Raw genomic sequence first — 6145 nt, forward strand, 5'->3', positions numbered from 1 at the left:
TTTCTTCTCTACCACCCATTCACATCTGACAAGTGTTAGTTAGGGTGACTATTCCTTGGCTGCAAACTCCTGAAGGGCAGGTACGAGATGCTAAACATTGTTGTACCCAGAGCAGTGACTAGATAGATACTTGTTACTAATCTCCACAAGGAAGATACATGTCAATATCCACAACTTTATAACCAAGATGACCTGCGACATAGTTGACTTAAATTAATCAGGGAAATGAAAGCTAAATCCCTGACCTAAATTAGTAGAGAACAACCATTCCCCAAATTAGCAAACATAAGGGCTTAGCTCCTGGGCCACACTGAAAGGAAGATCAGAGCAAGTTTATTGTTTTATTACAGATCCAGTAAGATGGTAGTAATATCCTTACATAGAATCTTTTTCCCCCAAGTAGCCCTCATGTAAGGACTTATTCATGCATATTTATTTACCATCCCAGCATCTCTGGGATGGCAGAGGAGGCACCTGGAGACAGGTGCAGAAGCCCCAGACTGGGCTGCGTATGAGACGACTCCAAATTAGAATCCTGCTCTACTACATACTAGCTGTGTGACCCCAGGTCAGTGGTTTTAACTTCTGTCACTTTCCTCCTCTGTAAAATGATCATACAAATACCTGCCCCCTCCCATGAGGAGTACATGATTTACATGGTGCCTTAGTACACACACTAAGGGGCAAACAAGAGTGCCAGAAGAGAACATGAGTATTTGAGAGTTCCTACCAGCATGATTTTGTCGGTCATCTCAGGATTCCCTACCATTCTTTTTTTTTTTTTTTTAATCCAAAGGTTTGAGACTTCATCCTAGATCAACCAGCAGAGGTCGCTCAAGGACAGACTGAATTCTTACTAACCCCAGGCCTGACTTCTAAATTGAAGATTATATCACTGTAGTTGGAATAACATATTTTGTGGTAACTCTTCACTTTTAATATTATTATTCTATATTGTCCATTAAGAGCCACAGTGCAGTAGTTTGATCAACGTTCTGCTTATGGAGCTTTCCTTACTAAAATTCTGTACGGAGAGAGACCCAGCTAAACACCCTCAGGCTAGAGAAGTGGGAAGGATGGAGAATATAGAAGATGGATGAGATAATGGCATTAGACTTTTACTGACATTAGAAAAGGGTCTAAAATGACGATCCTTGGGGGCCGCAGGGGACCTGAGCCTGCATCCTCATCAGCAGTGAAGAAGTGTCTAATGGGAGGGAAGTGACTGTTTCGGAGACTCCGAGGAAAGAAAGAGCAGTTCAGAATGTTTTGGGCAGTCTGGTGATATTTGGAGAGGAAAAATGGCAACCTCAACCCCTAAAAAACCTGACATGTTTGCAGTATACAAAGTAAATAGGCACCCAACTGCAAAGGCCACTTAAAACGAATCATAAAAATGTTACAGATGCCACACTTTGTGATTTAGATTTCCTACTGATAAGAGATGTATCTTATATTTATACAATGCTTCAGTTTAAAAAATACTTTCATATGCATTATGTTTTCTCACCTTTAAAATTACGCCAGGAGTGCACAAGATCACAAACCTGTGGGCTTCTTCATCCCACGGTATTTTGAATCTGCCGTGGGTCATTGGACATAATAGGCACTCAGCAAATATTTGTTGAGTGAGTGATTAAAACAGATAAAACCACAACAATGGTCTGTTTATATGTAATTTTATTATGTGTGTAATGAGCTTATTACACAAATTTATCCACACATTTGCCAATGTTCTAAGTTGCAACAACATCTGAAGGAGCTTTAGTTTTAGGTTGGTAGAATCCAGTGAGAGGTCTTGGTGTTGCTACCTCGCTCTGTGAAGGAAACTAGAAGCCTTGCAATGGCCTTGATGGCCAGGTGACTGAAGATTCCATGTCAGCAGATGTCAGGGTTCCTGGATAATTTACCCCAGGCCACATCTCACGAGGAACCCTCTCTGTTTAGGGGTAGGGGTGGCCAGGAGATGTCCTATCCACCGCAGTGCTCAACAGAATAAAGAGAACCAACCAGGGAAATCAACGATGGGGCAACTAAGTACACTCAATGCCAACCTCCATATTGGAGGTGACTCAGAAAAATGAAGCAAGCAAACATCGCTGGGGTTAAATCAAGGTTTTAAAAAGGAGAACCTAAAAATCACATATTCTTGGTGAAGGGTACAGGGGTGGGCGAAGGCAGAATGATTAATTATCTGCAGGGTGCCCCAGCAAATTTGCTTGAGGAGTAAAAATGAAGATTGCTTGTTAGACATGTGGTAATTTAAATATAATTATTGGGAGGTTTAGATTTAACATGTGAAAACCATAGGATTACGAATCATAGATTATCAAGATTTTCTTCATCTTTATATATGTTAGTGTTCAATCCATATTCTTTTGAATTGAATTGGACAACCAGACAATTCTAATTGTTTGAAATGTCTTCCTTTAGATTTTTCAAATCTCAAAAGTCCTTCACCTATCAAGGATTACTCAGAACAACTCTAATCTTCCCTCAAAGCAGTAGTCCTTCAAATGCTTAAAAACTTTAGTCGTCCCCTTACTCCTGTGTCCTCCAGAATAAACACCCTCTGGTTCTTTAGTGTTTCTACCTGTCATGCTGCCATCTGGCTCTTGTCATTTGGCCCACAATCCACTTTAAATAGACGCCCAACAAGAACATCCAAAACTGTGTGGCCTTAATGAAACCAAGCCTTATCTCATGAGCTGTTCATCACCACCACCAAGTGGTGTCATTTACCTTCTCTGCAGTGTCATTTACCTGTCTCTCTGGTCAACTTGTGATGATATCTGAATTTGTAGCCCATTTCCTTTATGGAATTCCAAATGCACCAACCACATAATCCATTTTCACCACAGTCTCACAAGGAAGTGATTGATGCCACCATTATTCAGGGTTGAGTGGGGATGGGATAGAGTAAAAATTGGAGAAAAATTGAAACATAAAGGTAGATAATAATTTACCTGGCTGACACTCCTATCCAAAGGCCAAGGAACTAATAACATACAGTCCTCCCAACTTCTTGCCCAGCAGGACTTATTTTTCTTTAAATGAGACCACACTGCCTGTAGTGATTGAGTCCGGCAGTCGGAGATCAGAGGGAGAGAGGCCGCAGGTTTCCTAAGACCTGAGAGAGGACTTGGCCTTCCTCTTTGTACCGGGATTTCACCACCTACCCAGCAACAATCTAGTGCCTGCCTCCCATCTGTGTTACAGAGAGAACACGCTGGCAAGGGAGATCTGGCCACCAGGTGTTTGTTTTATTTGCTAGTTGTAGTCAAAGTGTGAGCTAAGTCCTTGACAGGCATAGATGGATAGGGTGCATGCTAACATTCATTAGGAAAGAAGGGGCCAGCTTGTGCCCTGGAAGGTGTGGGGCTTTGACCAATGAGTGAGGGGCAATGGCAGGGGGCCTGAAGCTCAGGCCAGAGAGAGGCCAAGCATCTGCCAGGGTTAGTCCATTGTAAATCATTTGATTCCTGTATAATCTGTATATTTTACGTTAAATTTAGGAGGTTAGGAGATAGTTGGGTTAAGAATCCCAAAAACACACATAACAGTATCATTTTGTCCCTCTGTCTCTCTCACACACATGCATGCATGAAGCACACAAACCCTTCCTTATAGGAGAAAAATTGTAGTTTTCAATCTTATGCCAGCCTCCCACCACAGAGGAGTGGTACCACCAGGGGAGGGTAGATTTCTGCCACCACCGTGGTGCTTGGGTGATGGGCCACCGTCCTTGCAGCTCCTGACCAGGTGACTAGCCTGAACCTTGTGTCTGTTAGCTGCCTCTCCTGGGTAATGGAGCACGTATGACTGCAAAGTGGTGATTTTCTAACAGAGAAACTGAGAAAGTGAAGCCAGGCCCTCAGCTGTAACTAATCCCATGGCCAACCTCTCCCACCCCCTATTCACTCCCCCTGCCCCAGTCATTCTCCCCTCTCTCAGGACAGTCTGCATTTTAGCTGAATGTAATGAAAGAAAGTTGGCCCCAAAGGTGTCTCCATGTATCTCTGCCCAGAACTACAGAGAATTTTTTGGCAGAACTTCCAAGGTAACGAGCAAACTCCTAACGGGGTTTTGGCACATCACAAACAATTAGGCGACTGCACTCCATAATCAGCCTAGGGGGACGGGGAGGCCATGCGCCTGCCAGATTTCTGGTAAAATGTTGCTTTGATTGGAACTAGGGTTCTTTCCTTCTGTGTCCCCAGGCCACAAGTGGGGCTAGAGGAAGCGACAGGCCTTCTTATTTGGGGCAAATCCGACATGTCAGTGTTTACAGAGGAGCTTCAAGCTGGCAACCACAGCAAGACTAGGAGGTCTCCTAAATCCACTGGAATTACCTGTAGGGAGAGAGCTAAATTTGTGCTTGTAGGAAATGGCCCCCTTTCTGTGTTGTTCCAAATGTGTGGAAGTTGTGAGACCTGGTGTTTGATCAGCTGTCTCACCAGGAGGAGAAGTGAGCATGAGGCTCCAAGTCACTGAGAATAGAGTGACTTCTTCTGGCTCGCAGTGACCAGGATCATCCACAGCTTCCAAGTGGGCTCCTTCCTGGCAGGGGTAGGCATCTGCCATCTGTGAAGTACTGGGTATGTGTCAGCTGGATGTGTCCAAGGGCCAGCCCTGCAGAGGGCCGCAGGGATAAGAGCACCAGGCCCACCTGGGTACTTTGGCCCAGGGCCTGTCCTTGGCATCCAGGCTGTGTGTTCAGCCGAGGTCTGCTACACACATGTGAAAGCAACTGGATTTGGCAGGGCTGGACTTGCCCAGCAAGACCCAGTTCCTCTCCACTCTTTCCAGACATAGGGAAAGCCGGGACTCTGATAGTTCTTCATCCCTTCTCCCTGCAGGTGACCATGGAGGCGACTGTCCCCCGGGTGGAACTCCAGCACTGACAAAGATGGCAGCAGAGGGTCAGCTAATGGGGAAATGCTTCCAAAATGAGCTACAAGTCAGTTTACAAAAATGGAGAAGGGGGAAGAATCTATTAGGCTGCAATCTCTTGTTGGGAAATGTGTTTCTAAAGGGAGTTTACATGCCATGGCAACAAATCCCTGAAGCCCAGTTTCAGCTTATTAGCGCTAAATTGGCCACAGCAAATGAGCACTGCAATTGTCAGTGACCTAAGGTTTTATAAGCACACTGGGACTGTTTGCAGAGATTTTACACGCGCCCCATTGTGCAGGCGACCGGAGGCAACTCAACTCACTACTCCCACTTCCGAAGCCTAAAATAGCAATGAATTCACCTCCTCCCTCATGGACCCTTCTTGCAGGGATCTCCAGGGGCTGGAAAAATTCCTTGAGATTATTGCTCTACCACTTGACTTCATTAAAAAAGAGAAGAACAGGAAATCAAAGGCACAATTCAAAAGTTCTACTTGAGGAAGAAGTCTTCATTTTGAAGCATTTAAAATGGATGGGGGATAGCCCTGTCTTGGCAGAGAAGTGGAAAGAGTGGCCTATAAAACTCAGTGACAAGGAAAAAGAGAGAGTGCCCAGTCCCAGCCCTGCAGGGGAGCAGGTGAGCATGACTAGTGAAGTGAGCAGAAAAATAGCCTGTTGCCACTAAGTGTGTGGCTTCTAGTCAGGATCCAGATCCACATCTGCCTTACGTTATTATTTTTTATCTGTTCCTCTCACTAGGTCCCATCCTTCATAGAGTTCACATGCTAGGGGCAGACAGATGAAAAAATAAAATACTTGCATGCCTGACTAATATAGTTAAAATCTGATCAGTTCTGTGAAGGAAATAAGCAGGAGGCTGAAAGGGAGAGTCGTGCGGGAAGACTGGTGGGGAGGGGGCATTTCAGGGAGGCCTCAGAAAATGGAAATGAGGTCTGAGAAGCAGGAGCAGAGGGGTGCTCCAAGCAGGGGGACAACAGTTGGCACCAGGTGTGTGAAGCAGGAGACAGCTTGGAAGAGAGGTAGGCAGGGGCTCAAACATGCAGAGCCCAGATTCAGGACTTAGATTTTATTTTTAAAATGTTCTTTCTTGAAACTCTCTTTCTCCACATCTATAACATGACAATATCCTATTTCTTCTAGCAATCTGAGCAGACCATGACTTCCTTTGCTAGCTCACCTTCCACTACACACACACACACACACACACACACACACACACACTATTGAAG

Source organism: Symphalangus syndactylus, chromosome 9 (assembly GCF_028878055.3).
Source record: "Symphalangus syndactylus isolate Jambi chromosome 9, NHGRI_mSymSyn1-v2.1_pri, whole genome shotgun sequence".
Classification (NCBI taxonomy): domain Eukaryota; kingdom Metazoa; phylum Chordata; class Mammalia; order Primates; family Hylobatidae; genus Symphalangus; species Symphalangus syndactylus.